The sequence below is a fragment of the Lissotriton vulgaris genome, chromosome 2_2 (genome assembly GCF_964263255.1).
Source record: "Lissotriton vulgaris chromosome 2_2, aLisVul1.2, whole genome shotgun sequence".
Classification (NCBI taxonomy): domain Eukaryota; kingdom Metazoa; phylum Chordata; class Amphibia; order Caudata; family Salamandridae; genus Lissotriton; species Lissotriton vulgaris.
This window is the reverse complement of record NC_141688.1, coordinates 263,912,372-263,938,413: the sequence shown is the minus strand read 5'-3', so window position 1 is coordinate 263,938,413 and position 26,042 is coordinate 263,912,372.

Below are 26,042 nucleotides of genomic sequence, written 5' to 3'. Positions count from 1 at the left end.
AAAGAAGAAGCTTGATGCCGTCGCTGCTGTTGCCGTCACAACTCTGTAGGAGGGTGTCGCCGCTGGAGCGGTTTCACTGCACCGCATCAGGAGAAGAATCTCGCGACGAGGTCAGAGCGTGTCGCCGTCGCTGTGCCTGCCATTGCAACTCCGAAGGAGGGTGTCACCACTGGAACTGTCGCACTGCACCGCATTAACCAAGAGCACCTTGCATCCCGAGAAGCTCGCCGCCGTCTGAGCTGCTGCCGTCGCAACTTGGATGCCGCCGCTGTAGTTGTCGCATTGTGCGGAAGCTTCAAGCATCGTGGGAAAAGAGTGTCACCGCTGGAGCTGCTGCCGTCGCATCTTGGATGTCGCTGCTGCCGTCGCATCTTGGATGTCGCTGCTGCCGTCGCATCTTGGATGTCGCTGCTGTAGTCCACGCATCAAACCAAGAACTTCTCGCATCCCCGAGAAGCGTGCCGCATCTGCAAGATCTTCACGTCTTTATTTCTTTGTATTTTAACTTTGCCGCATTTCCCATCGCTGCGACATTGCTTGTCGTGGAAGCGCAACGCAACCTAAGATACACTGACGCAGAGTGTCGCTTCTAAGAACTGAACTAAACTAACTTTAAATCTACCATCTTAAAGTAATCCTAGTATGTATTTTTGTCTTATGGTCTTGTGGTAACTCTATATAAAGTCTACATATTTTTTATATAAAACCTGTGTGATGTCCATATGTAGTGTTGTTACTGGGTTACTGTATGTGGTCACAAATGCTTAACTTACAACGCCTCTGAAGTAAAGCCTGTCTGATCGTGCCAAGCTGCCAAGGGGGTGAGCAGGGGTTATTTTAGGAGTGTAATCCCCCTTACCCTGACTAGAGGAGAGGGTCCCTATTTGTCACATGTACCTACCTGTGCCAACTAGAGACCCCCAAATATAACAGCATTTAAAAGGAAGTTGGAGTTAATCGAGTGGGTAGTCTTTCAAATCTATTGACAATGTTGGTAAATACAAAGTTGCAACTGAACGATTATCATTTTCGCAATCTTTTACTTGACTTATCTTTCTGCTATCTCCCAACTATTAAGTGACTTCATAATTCACACCTCAAAAGTCACTTTTGAGGTAATACTTCACGGAGAAGAGCCTATCAAGTACAGTAATGGACAATGCATCAATACCAGCCACAAAATTACTCCGAGCAGTTTATCAAAATACAGATGTCCCCCTTTTCAGCTATTTAAGCCTCTTGTTCAATGTTATCTGAAAGCTAGGTAGCCTAGGTAACCCTCATCATTCATGTTATACATATGCAAATGTATATTCCATGGCCATAGATAAAGGGCCAGATGTACGACCCTTTTTTGCGGCCGCAAACAGCAGATCCTCCCGTTTGCTTCCGCAAAAAAGGGTAATGGCATGTGCAAATGCTATTTGCGAGTCCCTAACTCGCAAAATCGCTTTTCCGACTCTCCTTTCCTAATAGCGAGACAACATGCTATGTGCTAGTGTTTTATAACCGCTTTTGTGGCCACAAAACATGCAGTATCCCACCTACTTCAAGTAGGTGGTAAACCACTTGCAAAGGGGAAAGGCGTCCCCAATGGAACCATTCCCCTTTGTGAGTATGTTGGAAAATATTTTTTAGAGCAGGCAATGGTCCCAGAGACCACTGCCTGCCCTGAAAAAAATTAGACTGAAAGGTTTCATTTTTCTTTTTTAAAAGCACCACTTTTTCCTTTAAGGAATACGGGCTGCATTTTAAAAAAAAGTTGCTTTATTAAAAAGCAGTCCCAGACATGGTGGTCTGCTGAGCCCAGCCGAGTTCAGACAGGTGCAAGCTTCACAGTGGTCAATTTTTAAAACAATAAGTGCCAGGGCCCTCGTCAGGTGGACACGCAGCTTCCACCATCCATTCTCCCTGTCAGTGCTTGCCATTTCAGTACCAACACAACTACTAATCGTCACCCTTTTAGAAGTGTAACAAGGTGCCTTGAAGAGTTTTAAAACAAGAGGAAAACCTGGTATCCTAATTATTTATGACTTGTTTTTTACAACAACCACACTATATTCTTTTACTGATTGGGTTATTTATTCACCCTATTTTTGTCAACTCTTTTTTTGTGAAAGGACCTTATATCCTTTTCTTGGAACACATAAACAGTAACATATACATATTTACATACATGACAGTTCACATGACATTTATCACAATATACAATACCAACACTTTTTAACAAACACAATTTTTACAATATTTTACATCAACATAAATGTATCACAAAACCAATGTGCCATATGTACTCCAAAATGACACTGTTAGATTTCATTAACTACAAGATTTCAGTGAGGCACTTTCCCTAGGCCGCTGCGATGAAACCATACTCCTGCTTGTAGCAGCAAGCGTAAGGAGTGGCCCGATACGTTCGGTATGGGAGGTACCTGAACATTTCAGGAGATACGTCATGCTTGCGACACGACTCCAGCAATGCGCCACCCTTACGCCATCAGATGCGACACGCATCTGTCTATCCCTGGACCATGGTGCGCCGCAGTGTAAATGCAACGCATCCGTGGTGGCGCAAGGGTAAAATTGCATGTTGCATTGTACTGGTGTATCTCTGCTAATATGCAGGGGTGCGCCAGTCCTTGTAAATCTACCCCATAATGTTTAGTGAATGTGATGACGTGTACTACAGCCAATCAGTGAGCCTAGCGCCATTCCCTGCACAAGTTGGAGGAGGTTTGTGTGACAGGTAAAGCCGCCTCTGCCAGACCTAAAAAAACGTGTGGTTCTTGGTTTCAGGTGACGATCACGGTCAAGGGATGTGACACAGAAATGTTGCCTAGGCTGCCTTTGTTGGGCTGGATACAAGAACCAATCACGGTCACTGTCTCATCTCCCTCTTAGCAAGAGCCTATCATCTCGGTGGCCTCCTTTGTGAAAAGGACAGGAGAGTCCTCAGCAAAATATTGACTCCTCGGAGATCAGGAGATATGATCGCATCTTGATGCTTTTCTTTAGATGATTAACTCGCTGTTCGCCTCGCTGGAAGCCTGCGGATGCCTAATTTGACATTTCATTGATTAACCCAGCCTGCTAAAGCTGCCTGATGGGTGGCAGGTTCTTTCAGCTTCCAATAAAATGTAGCTAGGTGCTCACTGGCTTTGAAATGATGTTAGGTCTCTTCAGAATGGCGCCAGAGATTAGAATCTGCTGTCGTCCATGTCTGTTATGAGTTACTGAGTGGATGGCTTCATATGCTGGGGCGCGCGCATCGCCGCGGGGTTGTGCGTCTCAGACTGAATAAAGGATATTGCACCACAATCTATACCACGCATCAAAAAGTCAGCAATAATGTTATATTGTGTTTATGTTGGTTATTTTTATAACACTTTATGCAACACTAGGTTCTCCTGTAAGTGAGCTTGGTGGTGGGGGGGCGCCAGGAGGGTAAAATAGATGAAAAAGAAGGAACCATGAGAGGGAAAGGAAGGAACAATACAGAGAAAATGAGGTGAAAGCAGAGAGGAGGAAGTTGCCAACTCAAAACTCGATGGTCTTTGTATGTGGACCAATTTACGAGGCCCCTGTGCCAACAGAGCGTCACTTTTTGCGACTCTCTGATAGCGCTGTGTCCTGCTCCATATTTACAAGGCAGCACTAAGCCACTTTGCATGGCTTAATGCAGCCTTGTAAATATCGTTCCCTTTGAGGCAGTATTCTGCATTAAAAGGGGTTGTAATGGGTGCTGCTACAGGCGTTCTCAGCAACACCCATGGCTTTTTGACACTGCTCCAGATTTACAAGGAATCATAAAACTTAGGCAGCGCCAACAACTTTTGCCTCCCCCGGAGAGGTATAAGGGTGGCACAACCAGGAGACATACTTATTTTTATCCTCGATTTTTGCTCTTTCTATGGGGTATAATTACAAGACAAAGGCGCAGCGCAGTGCTGCAAGCAATTTTCCTACTCCAAGCAGTGTCACTGTTTAAGTGCAGGAATGCCCTGTATTTACAAGCATATATCGCATTCCAGTACACATGCCGGTGCACAAAGAGCAGCCGTGTGCCAATGCAGACCCCATGGTGCCTGCGATTCAGGGATGCTTGTTGTTTTGCAGGGAGGGACACCTCCCTGCACATTAGCATTCATTAATGGTGCTTTTACTCCTTCTATGCGTGCTGCACTTAGACAATGATACAGCTCAACGCAGCCGAGCGTAACGGAATACAGAAGGATCCACAGGTCATTGTATGGGTTCAGGAATATTCACATTACTGTTGCGTTACTCACAGCACCCATTCAAATAATTTCAGAAATTGGATTGCTTGCTGTAATTCTTGCATTTAGGTCACTGTGTCTCTCCATATCGCTAACCCTCATTTGGGATTTGCTCCAATTTTATCATATCACCTTGGTGTGCGCCCAGAAACTCGTGTAACATAACATGCCTCCGTGCACCCATAATATTCCCCCCCTGGCAATATCGTGTTTGCTTCACTACATGCCCCTGGCTATTACGCTTGGCTTAAACTCCCTCAGGCATGTCATTTTGACGTCCTGATGATGATCCCAATATTGTCTCTACTGGATCAAAACGTCGTCGACCTTATATGCACCGTAAACGCAACTGAAATAATTACTGTGTAACTATGTCTCTACATATTGTTTGCTCGTTGCATTTCTTTATAGACGTTACAAGCATTTCTTGTCCTGCCTGAGCCTCTTCTGTAAATTTGTGAATTTCTGTTTATTTTTTGTCCTTGTTATATGTGTTTTGTTGGACACAGGATTGTGTTGCACTTTATTCTAGTGTTTTCTATGATTTGATACCTTATTAAATTCTCTGTCCGGCTGTACAGCTTTAATATAGCACTGATTTCAGGCCTATATTCATTGTTTTCTGTGTGACTTCCCCCTATCAGGGACTACTTTGTAACTGTAACAAACTACTACCCAACGTCCCTGACCATTATAATTGGGTTCCCTTGTTATTTCAACACTAAGACAATGATGAAGCTCAATGCAGCAAAGTTGTTGGCGGCACCTCGCTGCACCATTGTCTTGCAAATATTCCCCACAGTTCTTTGTGCAGCACATTTAGCAAGCTGCAAGGGAATGATAGCACAACAGTTGTCAATCTTGCAGTGTGTGTTTTCTGGTAATGCTACCTTCTGAGTTGATTGATATACAAGGTCTAGAATCAGTGATGCGCAAAGGCACATCTTCGCCTGTGAAGATAGGTTAAATCGAAAACTATACAACAGAGAATCCTGGCAAAGTTCTGCACCTGGCTTTGCTGGGGACAAAAGGTAACCAGTGCACAGACCTGCAACTGTTTTTTTTTCTAGCTATTGGATCTTTTGTGTAGAGCGAAATATGACAAACAAATGAGTTTATAGTAGATATTTTAGGGACGGGGGAGGAGATTTAGCGAGTGCATGCGAGGAACTGGAGATCCACATGGGATGGTTGGCATACAGGACATTGGTGTGGGTGGAGGCAAAGCTTCCAGAGACACATTGACTGGGACCAGGGAGATGCTGGGAGTTAAGGTTGTAAGGTAATTTGCATTCAAATGGGTGAACAGGTGGATCTCTTCAACAAATGGATGTAATGTCAGGCAATGTGGTGGTGGATATTGTGTGTTGGTGAGGTTGTGGCAGGGGAATATAGTAAAGTTCAAAACATATTTCCTTATTCCTAGAGGGCTTGAGCAGGGTGCTTAGGTTACCTGGCAGAGGTGCTTCTCTGGTGGGCAGTTTTCCTGATTTGCCACAGCCAAAGTTCGGCCAGCAAAGTTAAACATTTCAGCGGGACAGCAGAAATTAGGTGTCCAACCTTGTTGAGGCCTACCCATCTCTAGCTCCCAGTTTTACCTCATGTCAAGCTCTAAAAAGGTGATTAAACCTCTATTGAGAGCTTGAAAGTGAGAAATGGAAGGAATTAGCTTCACAGGCAAACGTTAGAAATTGGGTTGGGTGTTGACTGGGGTGAGAGCCCTGTCAAGCAGCAACCGCTGTCCTTATCAGCTTAAGGCACCAGCAACTCCAAATTAACCTGTGAACATCCTCTGGCTACGTGGCACACAGCAGTCAGGTGTGATTTGAAGGCAATGTGTGAAGTGTTTGTGCAACACTACAAACAAAAAAGCAGTGAAAATATAGCACAAAAAATCCCACACTAGGTATAGAGAAATAGTATAAATTATAACCATTAAAACAAGATCAAAACAACAAAAATCCAATAAGTAGAACCTGAGACATCAAATCAAAAAATTTCCAGAAACAAATAGTGCCTAGTAGACTTGTCTCAGTCTGGTAGCACCGGACTGAGACAAAGTCAAAATTCAAAGTCAAAAGGTCAGGCTGACCACGATGACGCACGGACCAGCTACAGGGACTATCTGAATATGACTGCAAATTCAGGAATGGAGGCCTACAAGAGACATTAACCGCCATCCCTGCATTTGCATTCCAAAATTGGAAAACATTTTTTCAAAAGCAGTCTATGTCCATGAAAGGGATGTTTGCTGCTTTTTATTCGAATCTTTTTCCTTTGGGTAGACTTCTGGGGGAGCAGGCAGTTACCCTCTAGACCATTGCTTGCTCCTGATGAGCCTTCCAACATGACACCCAAAGGGCATATGTCCTAAGGTGGGATCTTACGCTGTACGACTAATCAGTTACAACCTCAATTTGGGGGTCGATAACTATTCAGTAGTTTGTGGCAACAATTGTGATCACAATTGCACCCCTTTCAGGGCCAGTCCTATTTGTGATTTGGAAAGTCAGGTGCACCCTGAACTCATTGGGACAGTGAGCACAGGCCCTATATCTGGGTTTACCCTTCAAATATATAACATGTCCCACTATTTAAAATAAAATGGTGGTGGTTGGAAAGTTTGAATTAACCTATGGTAATTACAAATAGCTACAAAATGTATAACAATATGATTTGTGCATATTGCACTAAAAGAAATGTGTTGCTTTCAGTTATCTCTCTACCATATGGTTGTTCTCATCCACTAGGATTAAGACACCACAACTTGTACCACAACCGACCTATACAATTTCTTCCATCTCCAAATCTACATCAGCTTTTAACACATCGCCAAGCTCCCACTGGAAGGTACCATTCAGATTTAACAGAAGAGAATTAAAAATAATTTTCCACATTAAGAGACAAACATTTGTTTTTCATATTTAAGTGATAAAAATTAGGTTTTAGCACATTTCTGTGCTTTGTGAACATGGAGGTGGATTTGTCTATCTTGCTAAGCTTTACTGTTGCGTAGTTGAAGGTTAAGTGCACTAACTGAGGGCCATAATCTAAAAAGGCCTCAGCCTAGGTTTACTAAGTACTTGCTTTGTCCTTGCATCATGCAAGTCAAAACAATGCAGGGTAAGTGCTAATGTGACATTTATGAAGCCACCAATCGATATTTGCCTGACCTTGTATCACTTTCCCCTGCAAAGTAACGCAGCGCCTTGTGCTGCTTTGCGTTACTCTGGGTCGAGGAGGTGTTACATGGATGGAGTGTGGGTGTTCCAGTGCATCTGTTCACAATTAGGGGCAGATTTATGAGGAAGTGCCGCAGCGCTGCAACGCAACCGCTTTGGCTGCGGCTCTTCCAAAGCACAGGAATGCAACATATTTACAATAATATTTCGCATTCCTGTGCTCTTCCCTGCGCTGGCGCACAAACAACTCCCATGCGGCGGTACATGCACCCTTGCACCATGGTGCAGGGATGCCTGCATCAAGGGAAGATTGTGTTTGTGAAGGAAGAGGCACCTTTTCTGCACAAAAACCATCACTACAGGCACTTTCCTCTTTCAATGTGTGCTGCAGAATGCAGCACGCATTGAAAGAGGAAAAAACAAGGAGAAATGCAAAATTTCTCCTCGTGGCACCTCCCTATGCCTTCCCTGGGGAGGCGTAGCATTCAGAAGCATTTCCAGATGTACAATTCCTTGTAAATCTGGAAATGTGTCTTGTTACATGGGTGTTGCGTGGGAACACCCGTAGCAACACCCATGGATCGCCCATATCACGCCAAAGTGTTGAGTGTAAAGGGGCCATATTTACAAGGACAGGAAGGTAGGCTTTTCCTGTCCTTGTAAATATGGAGCAGAGAAATGCGCCTCCAGTGCGTCACAAAAAGTGACGTACTGGTGGTGCAAGGGCTTGTAAATCTTCCCCGTATATGCGAACCTCAGTTCCCCCAGTTTTACGAGTTCTTCTGTTTTGCTTTCAAAACATTAGCTATGTTGTCATTACAGACCTATTTAACCCCTTCACTGCGGCGGCTATTCCGCCGCAGTGCTAAGGGGGCGGGGCAGCCGCGCGGCAGCCGCATGCTGGTGACGGAACCGCTCCGTCACCAGCGTCGGTTGACCTGTGCTTGTGACGGAGCGGTTCCGTTATGGCCCGCCTAGCTCAATAGAACGTCAGCGCAGGCGCGAAATTCGCGCCGCGCAGGTGCGCCGAGCCGGCCATGACGGAACCGCTCCGTCATCAGCACAGGTCACCCGTAGCTGATGATGGAGCGGTTCCATCATCAGCACTCAACGGGTTAAGGATATGTAGTCTAAGCATGCGAAGATGCAAGGTCAACTCTTGTCCAGGCTATTGACACAGCTTATATTGCTTACATGTAGTATTCATGTTCCAAGTATATTTTATTGGCAAGTGTGCCAGAAGCACCAGAAGATATGTATCATCTATTGTGCTCTTGTGTACTAAATATTACCAACATTGCAGGTCCAATAAGTATCAGTTGATAGAGTTGTGCAAGAACATAATACTCACACAGGACTGTGTGCCTCGGGAATACAGGCCAAAGATAAATAATTAGAGACTAGCTTTAGTCAGCTTAACTTTGTGCATTTTAATTCCATATAAGGAACTGTGCAAGTAGACATTGTTAATCATGCTTCATCTTAAGATGATGAATCATTGACAACCCGAGACTGTCATCAGTTTCAATGTACTCCTAAAGAGAAAAATATGTAATACTGAGAAGAGTTTTTTGAGACTGCCTTGCAAAGCAGCTTGTTATTGCACCTCTTCGATAGAGCATATCAAACAATCAATCAACAGCATTTGTAAAGTACCACACTGTCACCACTAGGGGTTCTGGGCACTATGTCTACAGAAGGCTGGAACAAGTAGCTCACCAGTTTGAAATGCAGGACGAAATGCAGAAAATTAAAGCATTAGTGAGCCAAACTTGATATTAGAGTGCCTGCCTCCTGCCAGATTACTAGTTTCCTTGTTGTCTCATCGGCAGTCCTTTGGCATTCCCACGGCAATGCCTTTGTAAAGGGCACTGCAAGGGGAACAGCAAAGCAATATCCTGCACGGCATGGACTGTTATGAAACTTGGCATGCATGCATACAGAGGTGCCCACTGTGTGCATGTATTCCCACGGTCTGAGGTACAGGGGGGCCAGCAGTTTCATGATGTAAACTCTGTCATGAGACCGCTGGCAGTGAGAAAAATCCTATTATGCTTGGTGGGCCGCAGTGGGACTGCCAAGCATTTTGCGGCCTCACCCTGCCGCGCCATCGCCAGGGATTACCATTCCCTGGCAGTTGTGGCTGTGCCATGGAGGTCCTACTGATGGAGCAAGGATTCGCACGTAACGCGACTTGCTCTCTTCATGAACCTCGCAAAAATCATAACTGTACTAACTCCGATTGTTTGTCATTTATTTGTATTTCCCCAACACACGGGTGTCCCTAGGAGGCTTGCCTATGTGTTTTTCATCATAATCAAGCTTGCACATTAATAAAATGGCCGCTTTGTAGAAATCCAGTCTGCGCATGCGTCGGTCATACCCATGTGACGTGACGCACTCGCAATCTGGAGGGAAAAGTTCGCTCATGCGCAGTGGTGTTAAAATGGCCGCTTTTCACTAATCATGCTTCATGCTATCTTAAGCCGCTTTTGTCTATGCATCTTTTCTGCACTAACTCTTAATGCTATAAGTATTATAAAATAAGGGATTAAGAGTAGTTGGTCATAGTGTACAGTGTATTCATTTTATTCTGTGTTATTAATTTGTTTTCGCTTACTTTTCATGTACCGCGTAAATGAGGGCCTTGAACTAGGGATGGGATCCATCTTGATGCTGACGTATCACACATCACATGACCTAAGATCTGGGACGTGCAGCAATGGAACCTGACCAGATTGGCCATTGAAAAGGGGACTGTCCTTTCCAGGCGCACCTTTGCCCTTGAAGACTTTCTATTTTTATTCTGAAATGCGCAACAATGTTGCAAACCTTTTCTTCACTATTGTACTTTCCCACACGTAGGCCTGGGAACCAGGTGTTAGGGGGAGGGGTAATGTCACGTGCAGTATAGGTGGTACCTATGACCAAACCACCTCCCTTGACCAATCAGAAGATGGGACTTTGTCATTTTGCAACATTTATGGGTGGTCTTGGGGACTCAAAACAGTATATATAGCCTAGCTTAGCTTAGAGAAATTGTCTGACTTGTCCGAGTAGCAGACCTGTCACTGACCCTACGAACTCTATAGGTGCCTGATACAGAGTGCTGCGGAGCATTCTGCCTGAAACTTTCCACAAACTCCAAGGGGTGGAAACTAGTCCTAAGTGCTAAGCGAAGCACTTTGCTGGGAGATTCGAAAACCCAATCGGGGTTATTGGCGGATTCCGTGCAGAAGAGGGGGTAACGCTGGCGTTGCATCCGATGCTGTAAGGGGTTGGTCGTGCCTTGGTGAACCCAGTCCTGACCCAGACCTGAGGGGTATCCTGTCCTGACTGTCCATGAGCTGTACCTGCTCGCCTTCTGGTATTCCCTGAATCCTTGAGGGTCCTTGTCCCGTTCTTTCCCAACTGACCCGGGGCCAGGGTTAGTCCTCATTCTCACCTAGGTAACTATTGACATAGGTGTCTGTCTATACTATACTCTCAACTTTTCCTCCTCTGATTAAAGCAATCTTGCCTGTGATATTCTCCATATCTCCTTTGAATGTATCATGCAATTGATTATTAGTAAATGTTCCACTTTTACCCTTCCTATAGGACATTGTTAAACCCTACTGTTTATCTAGCTTGTTCCACTTATTCCCTTTCCCTTAGTATGGTTGCCGTGAAGTTAGTAAAGATAGCATAAGGTTTAGGAATTAGTATAAAGGGATTAGGCCACACCTTAGGTCTTTCCTCACGTCCTTGCCCTAGATTAAACTGTATTAGATAAATGGTTCATTATGATTCATGCCCTATAGTGTTCCCTTTTACTCTATGATACTCACTCTCCTTCATAGTTACCTTCTGGTTCTAATACTTATCATTGATGTATTACTGTGCATTTGCCTGCTTGTAATGGCATTTTCGTCCTAAACTTATACTATATAAAACCCTTAAAACCAACAAGGTGTCTGTGGTCATTATACATTAAAATATTGCTCAAAAGTATTTCATGTGTAAAGAAGCCTCTCCCTTTTAGGAAAACCCTTATCACCTGTCCACTGCTAGCTCCTGATCCGTCAGGAGTAATGTTCCTGTGGTAAGTCAGGTACATGAATAAGTAAGTGGTGTAAGAGTCACCCACCCGATTACTCATAGGAGCGTGCGTGAAATCACCTGGTTCACCCCAGTAAAACGTTATCGATTGGAAATAATCACGCCAGGGCCCAGTGCGTGGAAAAGTTTGGTGAGCCGGGTGACCCGCGCGCTCTATCAGTAATTTCTGGTAAGCAGAGGAATGGTTAGGACTAGTAAGATAGGTAGATAAGATAGTTAGAAAATAAACCGTGAAAATTAAATGTGCTGCTAAAATTGTTCTTTTAATATTGACTGTGTTACTTAATATTTTATTGCAAAAGAAATCGATTTCAAAACTGTTTTAAATGATTTTATATATGTATTGCTGCTAAATATTATATGTTTTGTTAACCAATTGTGTGTGATTGTTGAGTGTTGTCTGAAATCCCCGGGGAATTGTATAACGGATGGTGAGTAGAATCCATCGCGTTCTGAGGTCATTTGTAGGGAGGAAAGGTTAGTGCATGGTTCAAGTGGAACTGGAAGCGCTAATTAGGTCTTTTCGGAAAACTGTATGAATGAAAGTAACGGGATTCTGATAGAAACCTTGGTCTGATATCACCTAGTAAGGGTCACACTAAGGGAGTAATAGAGTCATCGGAGCTTGTATGATAGCAAAGGGAAATGCTGACGAACCCCAGGCTTAGTATATATCCCGGAAAGAAGTGGATGAGACTGGGTAATAGCAGGTTTTCTAATGCTTGCGTGAGGGTAGGCAAGAGAAGTCTATCCGAAGTGTATGAAAAGTAGACAGAAGTGGTTTACTTGCAGTAAAAGAAGAATTTTCTATCTCTTTAGAACACTCCTACACAATGGCGAATGTTATACGTTGTTGACTAAAATTAACCATAGTACCTTAGAGAAAATACAAAGTTTCCGTTACCTTGTAAAGGAGGGAGACAGTCGAAGGGCTGCTCTGACGTCACTTCGTGCCGCGCTGGGATTGGTTGAACCAGCGGGTGTGTAGTGAAGCCGAAATTGTAAGGGAGGGGTGAGTGCCTGAGCGTGAGAACGCGTCTCGCGAAAAAGGCCGCACACCCATTGGTCAAGAACTTTTGCAACCTCTGCACTGATTGGTTGTTGAAAAATTGGAGTCGCGCTAGCATTGGAAGCACAAACGAAGTAAACATTTTCCGCACCGAGCTTATAGGTTGTTACGAGCGGTGTATGTGGTACCCTGATTTTCTGCCTGATCCACGAAATCTAGGGTGTCATAAAGAGTTGATGAGCAAAGGCAGACCTCACAACATGTACGGAGGAAAGAGAAAAATGTCATTTGTCAGCAAAATAAAGAATTTCTTCAAAACTGACAAACCCGTACGGACTAGGGAAGGTGTGATCATTCCTCCGCCAAATACTCCAGCCTCTTTCATGATGTTAGAGAAAGGGTATCATACCTGTGTATGGTTAGAGAACTGGGTAAAGTACACTGCGGAGGATGGAGTTTTAGCCTTTCCCATTGATGGTACTTTTAACGGGAGAATCCTATTTAACCTAAGGACCCGAATGAATGAATTACATCCCAGACCTAGATTAACCCAGTATGAAGCTTTAGAGGAATGGGAAATTGAGGCTCTAGAGCGAGACAGACCCCGGATGGACAAAGGAGTGACCCGATGGTATCCAAAAATGGTAAAAGAAACCAAGGAGCAGAAATTGAAACAGTGGAGACAAAATATGATGGTAGAAGGGTTATTCCCCATGTTCGGAGCTAATGAAATGGCGGGAGGGAAGAAATGTACTGAGAAAACCAGACACATGATGCCCCTGGGTGAATCGGAAGATGAGTTTTTAGAGGACTTATTTATGAAAGGTCCCCCGCCTTATAATGAAGAAACCAGATCTCAGAGCTCAACTACTCCATTGAGACCTTCAGGAAGAAGAAGTACTAGTGAAGCCGATTCCACAGGGATAGAACAGAGAAGAGCGGGAGGAGAGGGATTTGGTAGACCCGACCCCGTGGTCCCGAATTACAACCCTTTTGGTGAAGGACTAGTTTTGTCCACTCCATCTGCTCCGAATCTATATCCTTCTCTAGTACCCCAAATGATACAGGATCCCCCCATGAATCGAGTATTACACGAGCAGGAAAGGGATGCCCTGAGAGGACAGCGGAATGATCTCATACATGCCATAGCTCAGATAAATCCAAATCCTGAAGCCCTGACGATTCCAGTAACCATTGGTCCAGTTTTTCCTCTATATGGGGACAGAATGACTACTCCTAAAACTCCAGTCATAACCCCGATGATGCCCCCGCCCAGAAGGGAACCACTCATTATTGATGACCAAGCAAGTGAATGTGAGTCCATGGTTTCCTTGATGGATCTGCCCAATAGGGAGCAAGGACCTAGTATGTCTCGAATGAGAACTCAGACTGGGAACAAAGATGTACTAATAGAGTCTTCATCAGGAACTCAAAGTGCGACAGTGGTAACTCCCGAGGAAATAGAAAGATGGACCCGAGAATTAGAAAAGGGAATCCCTCATCCGAAACCACTAGATATTTATAAGCTAAGAATAGAGCTAGAGGAACTAAGCGCAGGGAATGTGGGTTTAGAACGATTGAATGTCCGGGAGGAAGATGAGTTGTTGTTCATGTGCAAACACCTTACTCGGAACGCAAAAATATACTATGACAAATTAATGGACACAGCAGTATGTATGGGAATAGATATCAGCAGATCCAAAGTACTACAGAAATCCTACAGAGTAGAATTTTCAGACAAAGATCTAGAAAACCTGAATACCGCAGGGAAGAAGACGCAGATTAAAGAACTGATAAACTTAGCACAGAAATGGGGAGATCTAGAGAAGTGGAAAGCCAGGTGGGCAAAGAAAAAGGAGGATAGCAAGGAGAGACCACGGACTGCTGAGTACGTCTTACAAGAAGCTGACAAACCAGAAAAATTGTGTCCCATGAGAGAAGTCCCAGGGGGAAAATATGTCCATGTCCCTTGGTCCAGACAAGATATAGTATCATTTACCAATGACTTTCCAAAATTACGGGAGAAACCAGTCGATTGGTACCGACAGGTCGAACGCTTCATAAAAGTTCAGAAATGTCTTCTGAAAGACCTGGATGGTTTTTTCGACATTGTGGTCCCTGTAGATTTGTGGACCGACTGCAAAATTGAAATTGATTGGCCTAGCGAAGAATATGCGAGAGACGAGATAACAGGAGCTCCCGCACCTGAAGTAATGAGGAAGTATGAGCAAGTCATACAGTACCTCAAGAAGAAGGTGCCCGCAAAGGAAACTGATTGGACCCGCATAGATAGAACTACCCAAGAGCGTGATGAATCAGTCCACTCCTATTATGAAAGGTTACTGCAGGTCTTCAAAACTTATAGTGGAATCGATAATGTGGACCTGAAGGACATGACACATTTCTGTTATCGATTCGTGTTAGGATTGAGACCTGAAATATCCCAGTGGATTAGGGATAACAAAATCAGTTGGCAAGGGAAACCCATTGATGATGTTCTCAAATATGCCAAATACTGCGAAGATGAGATCGAGAACAAAAAGAAAGCCCTAAAGGAGAAAGTTATGTGGGCTCAGGTGAAATTAGCTGAACAACAAGAAAAACAGTTAAGTAAAATGACTAACAGTAATAATGCTCAAAATCCGAGTGCTGGGGGTGGAGGCAGGCCCCGGGTAAAGATGAGTAGGGAAGAGGCTATGGAAAAATTCCCCTGTCACGGATGTGGTCACATGGGACATTGGAGAGATAAATGTCCGCAATTGCAGGCTGGTAATGCCCCCGTAAATGGTTTAAATCCACAGGTGCAGAAAGAGGGGATCCGAAAGACCCAACAGCAGGTAAATCAACCCCCGGTGCCACGCGCACCTAGACAGAATTTTAGGAATCAGGGTCAACAGAATGAAAGGGTCGAAGTGTGGGAAGGAGAGAATGAAAGAAATGCACCCATTCCACAGTACCTGTTAAATGATACTTTTCTCTGCGATGATCAATACTGACGGGGCCTGAGAGGGGAGGACAAGGAGTGCGTGCTTCGTGCCTCCTTACCGGTAGACCAGACTGGACCATACATTGAAGGAAAGGTTGAAGGGACAGATGTCACCTTTCTGTTGGACACTGGTGCTACCCGTTCCACTGTGAGAACAGCGGACGTTCCTAACCTACCCCTCTCGGGAGAAGCTATCCAAGTGGTGGGAGTCTCAAATCAAATAATCAGTATTCCGGTAACAGAACCTATGGAAATTTCCATAGGAAATTTCAAGGAAATGCACAGATTTGTGGTCTGTGATTCTAGTCCCGTAAACCTATTGGGACGAGATCTGTTGTGCAAAATGCGTTGCACCATCTTTTGCTCACCAAATGGTGTTGAAATTCAGACCCCAGATGAAGATGGCCTATATAAATTGATGTTGCTAAGGCCCGACACAGACATTAAGCCCATGTCCATTGAAAGTCTACCTGAAGAACTCCAATCAAGCGTAACACCTGAAGTTTGGGATTTTACTGGAAAGGATGTAGGCTTAATGGCAAATGTAGACCCAGTTAAAATAACTATAAAAGCAAATGCTGTATACCCAAATACCAAACAGTATAAAATGAGTGCAGAAGTGAAGGAAGGAGTCGCAAAGGAATTAAACAGATTGCTCAAAGCAAACATCATTCAGGAAGTGATGAGTAGTCCCTGTAATTCACCCATACTTGGAATTAAGAAGCCTAGTGGAAAGTATAGGGTAGTGCAGGACCTGCGCAAGGTAAACCAAATTGTAGTACCTTGCTGTCCCATAGTGCCAAACCCCGCAGTAATACTGTATCAAATTCCTTGGGAGGCGGAATGGTTCACTGTCATAGACTTGTGCCATGCGTTCTTCTCCATCCCATTGCATCCAGAAAGCAAATTCCTTTTCAGTTTTGAATTCAACAGCCAGGTCTATGTCTGGAATCGTGTCCCCCAGGGGTACACCGAAAGTCCATCGATTTTCAACCAGATTCTAAAGAAATGTCTTGAATCCTTAGTGCTGCCTAAAGAGTCTGTCCTGGTACAGTACATAGATGACCTACTGGTGGCATCTAGAAGTCAAGACGACTGTGTCACTGATACCATTGCCTTGCTGAATCACCTAGGAAAGGGAGGACATAAGGTCTCACCAGACAAATTACAGTTCTGCAAAACCTCAGTAAAATATCTGGGACACCAGATAGAGAAAGGGATCAGGAAAGTCACTACAGAAAGAATTAAGATAATTCGAGAAATGTCACTACCAGTAACACAGTAAGAAGTAAGAATGTTCCTAGGAGTTGTTGGGTACTGCAGACAATGGATCGTGGGTTTCGCGGCTATAGCTAAACCCTTGATTAACATGACAAAGAAAGGAGCGGAAGACCCAGTTTGTTGGAATGATGAATGCATGACTGCTTGGGTAACACTGCGGAACTGTCTGTGCACATCTCCAGCCTTAGGAATGCCTGACTATTCTAAGAACTTTGAATTGTTCTGTGACACGAGAGACAATTGTGCCCTCTCGGTCTTAACCCAGGAACATGGTCTGATTAGACGTCCCGTGGCCTACTTTTCGGCCGCCCTAGATCCAGTGGCTGCTGGATTACCTGGGTGCCTGAAAGCAGTAGCTGCTACCTGTACAAGCCTAGAGCAGAGTGAGAACATTGTGATGGGACATCCTGTCACTGTATTTGTTCCACATTCAGTTGTGATCTTGCTCACCCGAACCAAGACACAGTATCTCACTCCTAGTCGGCTGACTAAGTATGAGAGGATTCTCATTGGTGCAGAAAATGTAGTAATTTCCCGATGTAACATTCTGAACCCTGCCACTCTATTGCCCCTTCCCATTGATGTAGAGGCAGGAGGTGAAATTGACCATAACTGCATAGACTTGACTGAATTTAGCACAAAACCCCGTCCTGATATCAGAGAAGTGGCCTTAGTTGATGAAGACCTCAAAATGTTTGTGGATGGTTCATGCTTGAGACATGAGAATGGAGGTTTGAGTGCTGCCTATGCTGTAGTCACTTTGGAAAAGACCCTGGAAGCTTCCTATCTTTGCGAAGTTAAATCTGCTCAAGTAGCGGAGCTCATTGCCCTGACAAGAGCTTGTAAAATTGGGAAAAACAAAAGGGTAACCGTTTATACTGACAGTCAGTACTGTTATGGGGTTGTTCATGACTTCGGCCAGCTATGGTTGCAAAGAGAATTCATGACTTCCTCAGGTTCCCCTATCCGAAATGGAAAACCAGTACAAAACTTACTAGAAGCCATCCAATTGCCCAAAGAATTGGCTGTGGTCAAGTGTGCGGCTCACCGATCCGGAAATGACGAGGTGACAGCCGGAAACAGATATGCTGACCAAATTGCCCAGTACTGCGCCCGACACAAAATGTCCCTCCTAATTAAATTATGGGGAGGTGAAAGCAGCTGCCAACTGATGTTGTTTGAAAGATTGGGAACATGGGATGAATTGAGAGAATTACAACAGACTACAGACAAGAAAGAAAGGGACATGTGGAGGCAGGATGAATGTCGACCAAGGGAAGGAGATGGTGTTGTGGTCCACGTGACTGGTAGGCCTGTACTACCTGAACGACTGGTTACCGCAATGGCACGGATAATACATGAACCAACACATATTGGGAGGGATGCCATGTGCCGAATGTTTGAAAAGGTGTTCTACAGTTCAAAATTCAGGAGCACAGCAGACAAACTTTGTCAGAGGTGTTTAGTGTGTCAACAGTTCAATGCAGGAAAGAAGACAGTAGTGGAACAAAGTACCATTGGGAGAGCAGAAGGTCGCTTCATTAGGATGCAGGCAGACTTCATAACAATGCCCCTGTGCAAGGGATATCGATATGTCCTGGTCATAGTTTGCTTGTTTTCCCGGTGGGTGGAGGCTTATCCAGCAAAGAAGAACGATGCCCTGACGGTAGCTAAATTGTTACTTAGGGAACTGATCCCCCGCTTTGGAATTCCAGAGACAATTGAAACAGACCAAGGTGGACATTTTTCAAACGAAGTCCTAAAAGAACTCTGCAAAGCATTCAAAATGGAGCAAAGGCTGCACTGTGCTTATCATCCAGAGGCTTCTGGGATAGTCGAGCAAATAAACGGCACTCTCAAGTCCAGGCTGGCAAAACTGTGTGACTCCACAAAATTGAACTGGATAGAAGCTTTGCCCATGGTACTGATGAGCTTGAGAAGTATTCCAAACAGAAAGACAGGCCTGAGCCCCCATGAAGTGCTGATGGGAAGAATGATGCGACAGGCATGGGTACCTGGACACAAACTGCTAAGTATTTCTGATGATATGGTGCTAGAATACTGCAGGCAGTTGGGTGACCAAGTGCGTTCTATCTCTCACCAGATTGGAGAGACTGCTGTCGAATGGCCTACCACCCCAGCACACAAGCTGAAACCAGGTGATTGGGTGGTGTTGAAGAAACACACCCGGAAGAGTTGCCTTGGACCGAAGTGGGGCAGGCCTCGACAAGTGATCCTTGTCACCACAACTGCTGTGAAGTGTGCTGGTGTACCAAAGTGGATCCATGCAAGTCACACGAAGAAGGTGACTGGAGAAAACGCGACTGAAGCCGAAGGTAGTACAGCTGAGGAGACTCCAGAAGAGGGTCCGGATCCCGCTGACATCGAACTACCAGGCACAAGTCAAGAAGTTGAATGGTTCCCTGCTGATGACCAGGTTCTTGATCCAATAAGAACCAGGAAATACTCTTACCTAGGTAGTGAGTGGGACAGTGCAGGTGAGTCAGAACAAGAAGGAGAAGGTCAGATCATCAAAGACATCATAAAATCTGACCAGGGAATAGGCCAAGTAGGGACAGATCAAGTCATCAACACTCCTTTCGAGACAGAGGAGACCGGAAAGGGACAGATAGTAGTCAAAGCAGAAGTTCATGCGGAAGAAAATCAAGAGATCGAAGAGCATGAACCAGGCCAGTTAGTAATAGATGAACGTGTTCAGGAAGAAGAGTCCAGTGAATCACTGACAAACGAAGATCAAATACAGTCTACCCCTGAACTAGGTCAGATTAAGGACCAGGCAGAAGAAATAGATAAAAGACCTGGAATTAGTCAGACAGGTAGGGAAGAAGACACTGCTGAAGCAATAGTGCGACAAAGAAGAAAAAGCAAAAGGGTTCACGAGGAAGAGCAAGTTTCCTCGACTACAAACAGGATCGAAAAGAAGGATGAACCCCGATATGTAAAAAGACTAAGAATAAGAATAAAAACAGTCGAAGAAAAACTAAAGGACCGAAAAAGGGCTGAAAGTGAAAGAAAAGAAGCCCGAGGAAAGTCCATCCGAAAGGGCGGCAGAGTAAAGAAACAGAACAAACTGTATCGGAGCCCTGAGTGGACCTATCTGGTGTTGGAAGAAATTGATGAGCCCGAAGCTTGTGGCAAAAGCGACGAAGGGTCCATTGCTGATCGGAGTTCTGACGAAGACCCTCCTTGAGGTGAAGCGAAGTAAAACCTCAGCTGAGAAGAAACGAAGAGGGGTTGAGAAAGCCACCTGTAAGATAAAATGTCTGATTCAAATGTCACTGGAAGGTCCAGATTTAGCTGTTGCAAGACATGCTGTAAAATATGCATCTGTAGTGTAGTGGTACTAGTAATAATATGGATAGGATTAACAGTGTTTATACCTTTTATGATAAGCAAAGACCCTAACATGTATCCTACAGACTTGACGACACAAGACGCAGAAGTTGTACATACTGAAGAAACACCACGAAGTGTAGAAAGACATGACAATGCAATGAGTCTGAGCCATACACGACCCGACTTAGAAGCATCAGATGAGGGAGAACTACATTATCCCCAAATGAAGAACAGGACACACTTAAATGTTTTCGCTAATCTTTTAGTGCACTATGTAGAAGCTATGGAAATAGAAGATTGCTATGTCTGCATGATGCTACCTACCTCAGTAGCTGAAGGCGTGACATACCACCATTTACCCCTGACTTATGGAATCTCCTGTAGTATTCTAGCTAGCTTGTTCTATAGAAGCACTTTACAGTATTATTACTCAAACACTGACGTTATCTTTTCAGAACTTCCTATTAGAGGGAATCTGAACCTTGTACATACCCTTGGTGGAGTGACTCGCTACATGGGAGAATATTTCCTGACTATAGGTGACATAGATCTGAATGAAGCTCGTAGAGACAACTTGACGTGTTCCTTACATGCTCAAGAGAAAATGTTCTTGAAAATGGCAGAGAAGAGAAGGGAAAAGTTTCAGAAAAAGGCAAATGACGAACAGAACAGAACCCCTAGATGGGCAGAAAACATGGATAACACCTCACAAAGCGAAGTTACTCCTGCTCTGTTGCTGGATTTTGAACGGAAAGGGAAACTCTGTCTTCATAGAGAAAAGACTAGTTATTATAACAATGTATTCATTGGTTCCAGCGAGTGTGAACATAATTTCAAGGTAATTGGAGGTTGGGGTTTCAAAAATGGGTCAGAACCTGTGTTTCCAGGAATTTATTATATATGTGGAAACAAGGCTTATTTCAAATTACCGGATCACTGGTATGGAAGCTGCTACTTTGGCATTGTCTTTCCGAAAATATACCATGTGAACAATGCAGCTGGAAGCAATGAGATTACTAATGGCTTAGTGCGTAGAAAACGTGAAAGTGTAGGAGAAATTATAGGTGATATTTTTAGCGCACTGATACCTGGAATGGGGGTAGCTCTGAATACTCATAGAATCTGCAAATTATCTACAGTAGTGGATCGGTTATCTACTGACACTGCTGCTGGATTCCTGATGATCAATACCGAAATGGTTGCGATCAGATCAATGGTTTTACAGAATCGCCTTGCTCTTGATACCTTATTGGCAAAAGAGGGCGGAGTCTGCAGGATGCTGAGGGCACAACATTGTTGCACTTACATTCCTGATAAAAGTGTCGAAATTAAGAAGTATATAAGAAACATTACTAATTTGGAAAAAGAGCTCAAACCATTAGAGGTTGACAGTGCCTGGAAGAGACTGACTGATGGTCTCTCCTCTGTAGGTAGTTGGTTCTCTAACTTAGGAAAAAGCCTTTTATGGAAAATACTGATGCCAATAGTTGGAATAGGTGTGATTGTTCTGATCATATTCATCTGTTGCAAATGCCAGAAATGCAGAAAATATGTAGTGAATAAAAGAGGAAAGCGAAAAGCTGAAGACTTAGAATTAGAAGAATTAAGAAACCAGATATATAAGAAAATAAAGAACAATCATACACACAGAGAGGCGGAGAGAAAGCTCAACAATAAATTCATTGAGGTTGAGATGGACGAATTGGATGAATGAAGTTGGCATCTGTTTTCATGTGTAGTGATGATAGTAAATATCATCAAAGAGGGGATTGATGGAGCAAGGATTCGCACGTAACGCGACTTGCTCTCTTCATGAACCTCGCAAAAATCATAACTGTACTAACTCCGATTGTTTGTCATTTATTTGTATTTCCCCAACACACGGGTGTCCCTAGGAGGCTTGCCTATGTGTTTTTCATCATAATCAAGCTTGCACATTAATAAAATGGCCGCTTTGCAGAAATCCAGTCTGCGCATGCGTCGGTCATACCCATGTGACGTGACGCACTCGCAATCTGGAGGGAAAAGTTCGCTCATGCGCAGTGGTGTTAAAATGGCCGCTTTTCACTAATCATGCTTCATGCTATCTTAAGCCGCTTTTGTCTATGCATCTTTTCTGCACTAACTCTTAATGCTATAAGTATTATAAAATAAGGGATTAAGAGTAGTTGGTCATGGTGTACAGTGTATTCATTTTATTCTGTGTTATTAATTTGTTTTCGCTTACTTTTCATGTACCGCGTAAATGAGGGCCTTGAACTAGGGATGGGATCCATCTTGATGCTGACGTATCACACATCACATGACCTAAGATCTGGGACGTGCAGCAATGGAACCTGACCAGATTGGCCATTGAAAAGGGGACTGTCCTTTCCAGGCGCACCTTTGCCCTTGAAGACTTTCTATTTTTATTCTGAAATGCGCAACAATGTTGCAAACCTTTTCTTCACTATTGTACTTTTCCACACGTAGGCCTGGGAACCAGGTGTTAGGGGGAGGGGTAATGTCACGTGCAGTATAGGTGGTACCTATGACCAAACCACCTCCCTTGACCAATCAGAAGATGGGACTTTGTCATTTTGCAACATTTATGGGTGGTCTCGGGGACTCAAAACAGTATATATAGCCTAGCTTAGCTTAGAGAAATTGTCCGACTTGTCCGAGTAGCAGACCTGTCACTGACCCTACGAACTCTATAGGTGCCTGATACAGAGTGCTGCGGAGCATTCTGCCTGAAACTTTCCACAAACTCCAAGGGGTGAAAACTAGTCCTAAGTGCTAAGCGAAGCACTTTGCTGGGAGATTCGAAAACCCAATCGGGGTTATTGGCGGATTCCGTGCAGAAGAGGGGGTAACGCTGGCGTTGCATCCGATGCTGTAAGGGGTTGGTCATGCCTTGGTGAACCCAGTCCTGACCCAGACCTGAGGGGTATCCTGTCCTGACTGTCCATGAGCTGTACTTGCTCGCCTTCTGGTATTCCCTGAATCCTTGAGGGTCCTTGTCCCGTTCTTTCCCAACTGACCCGTGGCCAGGGTTAGTCCTCATTCTCACCTAGGTAACTATTGACATAGGTGTCTGTCTATACTATACTCTCAACTTTTCCTCCTCTGATTAAAGCAATCTTGCCTGTGATATTCTCCATATCTCCTTTGAATGTATCATGCAATTGATTATTAGTAAATGTTCCACTTTTACCCTTCCTATAGGACATTGTTAAACCCTACTGTTTATCTAGCTTGTTCCACTTATTCCCTTTCCCTTAGTATGGTTGCCGTGAAGTTAGTAAAGATAGCATAAGGTTTAGGAATTAGTATAAAGGGATTAGGCCACACCTTAGGTCTTTCCTCACGTCCTTGCCCTAGATTAAACTGTATTAGATAAATGGTTCATTATGATTCATGCCCTATAGTGTTCCCTTTTACTCTATGATACTCACTCTCCTTCATAGTTACCTTCTGGTTCTAATACTTATCATTGATGTATTACTGTGCATTTGCCTGCTTGTAATGGCATTTTCGTCCTAAACTTATACTATATAAAACCCTTAAAACCAACAAGGTGTCTGTGGTCATTATACATTAAAATATTGCTCAAAAGTATTTCATGTGTAAAGAAGCCTCTCCCTTTTAGGAAAACCCTTATCACCTGTCCACTGCTAGCTCCTGATCCGTCAGGAGTAATGTTCCTGTGGTAAGTCAGGTACATGAATAAGTAAGTGGTGTAAGAGTCACCCACCCGATTACTCATAGGAGCGTGCGTGAAATCACCTGGTTCACCCCAGTAAAACGTTATCGATTGGAAATAATCACGCCAGGGCCCAGTGCGTGGAAAAGTTTGGTGAGCCGGGTGACCCGCGCGCTCTATCACTACCACTGTAGTCATAATACAGTGGTCCAACCAATGGTGCGGCAGTCTCCAAACACCACCGCACCTCCACTATGGGTAATCAAGCCCTTATTCACTGACACAGAGCACAGAGAAACCCCACCAAGACTGAGGCAGGAGCCTACAAGAATTCCAGTAGGAGTCAACACTTCGGAAAGACACCAGGTAAGAGTAGACTACAACAGGAAGATAACTCAAATCATAATTACAACATTTCCCTGAACACACTGGATGAAGGGAAAGTGCCTGAGTGGACAGCGTTGTCAAGAGGTGCAGCAAGGATTCTTCCATCCAAATGTTGTAAAATATATTCACAGTTAGAAATCAGTAAAAAAAATATGACTTAAGCTAAGTAGTTATAACAGATATTTCAGTCATTGACATCTCCTCTAATCTGCTACTAACTATACTATATCTTGGACATCACATTCTCTGTTTTTTATTTATTTTGCACATTGTAAAAGCTAAAATGTTATTCTTTAGTTCACACCATGATGAATCTGTACTTTTGATGTAATCTTATGAAAAGATTTCCTATATAAGCTCTCAGATTTGAGGGTGAGCCAGATGACTTCCCCATGCTACAAGGGCTCCTGTCTGTTTCCCTAGTGAATTGGCTGCACGTTTGGGACTCAGCATTTACCTCTGATTTTGTCATTTTCCTGCATTATTGGCCTTTACGGCCATGATTCCAAGCTCCTGCATTTTAACACTCCTCTAGTGAACCCATTGAATTTTTGCAATAAATCCTTTACATTTTTCACTCTACCCTCACCTATTTAGTTTTTCCTTCCTTATTTGATTGTATTTTTATATGATAGTGTGTACCTTATCTTGGGATACGTTGCCTCATAAAAATGTGTTTTTAACAGTCCTCGATCCACCCACCTACGGGCAGACTATTGAGGTGCCTTTTGGGGTGTAAGATTTTAGGGGTGCTCTGTGCCTACATCACCAGGTATTTCTGTTTTCGCACGGAACTTGGCTGGCATCACAAGGCAAGCTGCATGCAAAAATTTGCCTGAAAAGGAGTTTATTTATCAGTGGATACCTTTATGACTCTGGATTCTCTTCATTTTCCTTGGCTTGCTGCTTCTCTCTCAATGACCACTTAACGTAATGAATTTGTAGCATCAGACCGGGAAAGCTTTTGTGAGTATCTCGGGAGCCGTGAATTAAAAGCCTGGAGCCATTATGAGCCGTGGTGTTTAGTAGATGCAGAAGCTGAAGAGAGTGTGTGTGGAGTCATTCTGAATGAGAAGGGCAATCAATCCCATGATTGTTTTGGCGGGGGAAAAGGGGGAAGGGAGAAAAAGGGTGCATGTTGCTGCCGACATTTCTGGACGTTAATGTTTGCAACACAATGCAAAACAAGGTGAAGAGATGTCTTCAGTAGAAACAGCTAATGTAGTGCTTGGCAATTAACATGGAAGAACACACTACAAAAAACCCGCTGTCAGAAATAGTAGTTAACTCTTTGCTACTGATGATGGTACGCCGAGTAGAAAAAGTGAAGGGTATTGCCGGATACAGGAAACACCGCATGTTCCCTGGAAGCTCGCGTATTTTAATTAAGAATTGGATTTTGTTAGAACCGGCTGTCTCCAGTTGGCAGAGGTATACACTTCTGACAAATAGGGACACTCCTTTTCTAGTCAGGGCAAGGGGATCACACCCTTCGATTACCCCTGCTCACTACCCTTGGTAGCTTGGCAGAGCAGGACAGGCTTATCTCAGAGGCTGTGTGTTAAGCAATTATGACCACATACAGTAACACAGTGAATACACTACAAATGGACACGACACCGTAGTATTATAAAAATAAGTATTTTTATATAAGGCTTAGCACAAGACCAAAATAACGGCAAAACTGTACACAATCGGAATAAATACGTTCGGGAAGGAAAAAGGATAGTTCAAAGGTAGTTTCTTCTTTAGCACAAGAGTCTTTTATATCAAGCAA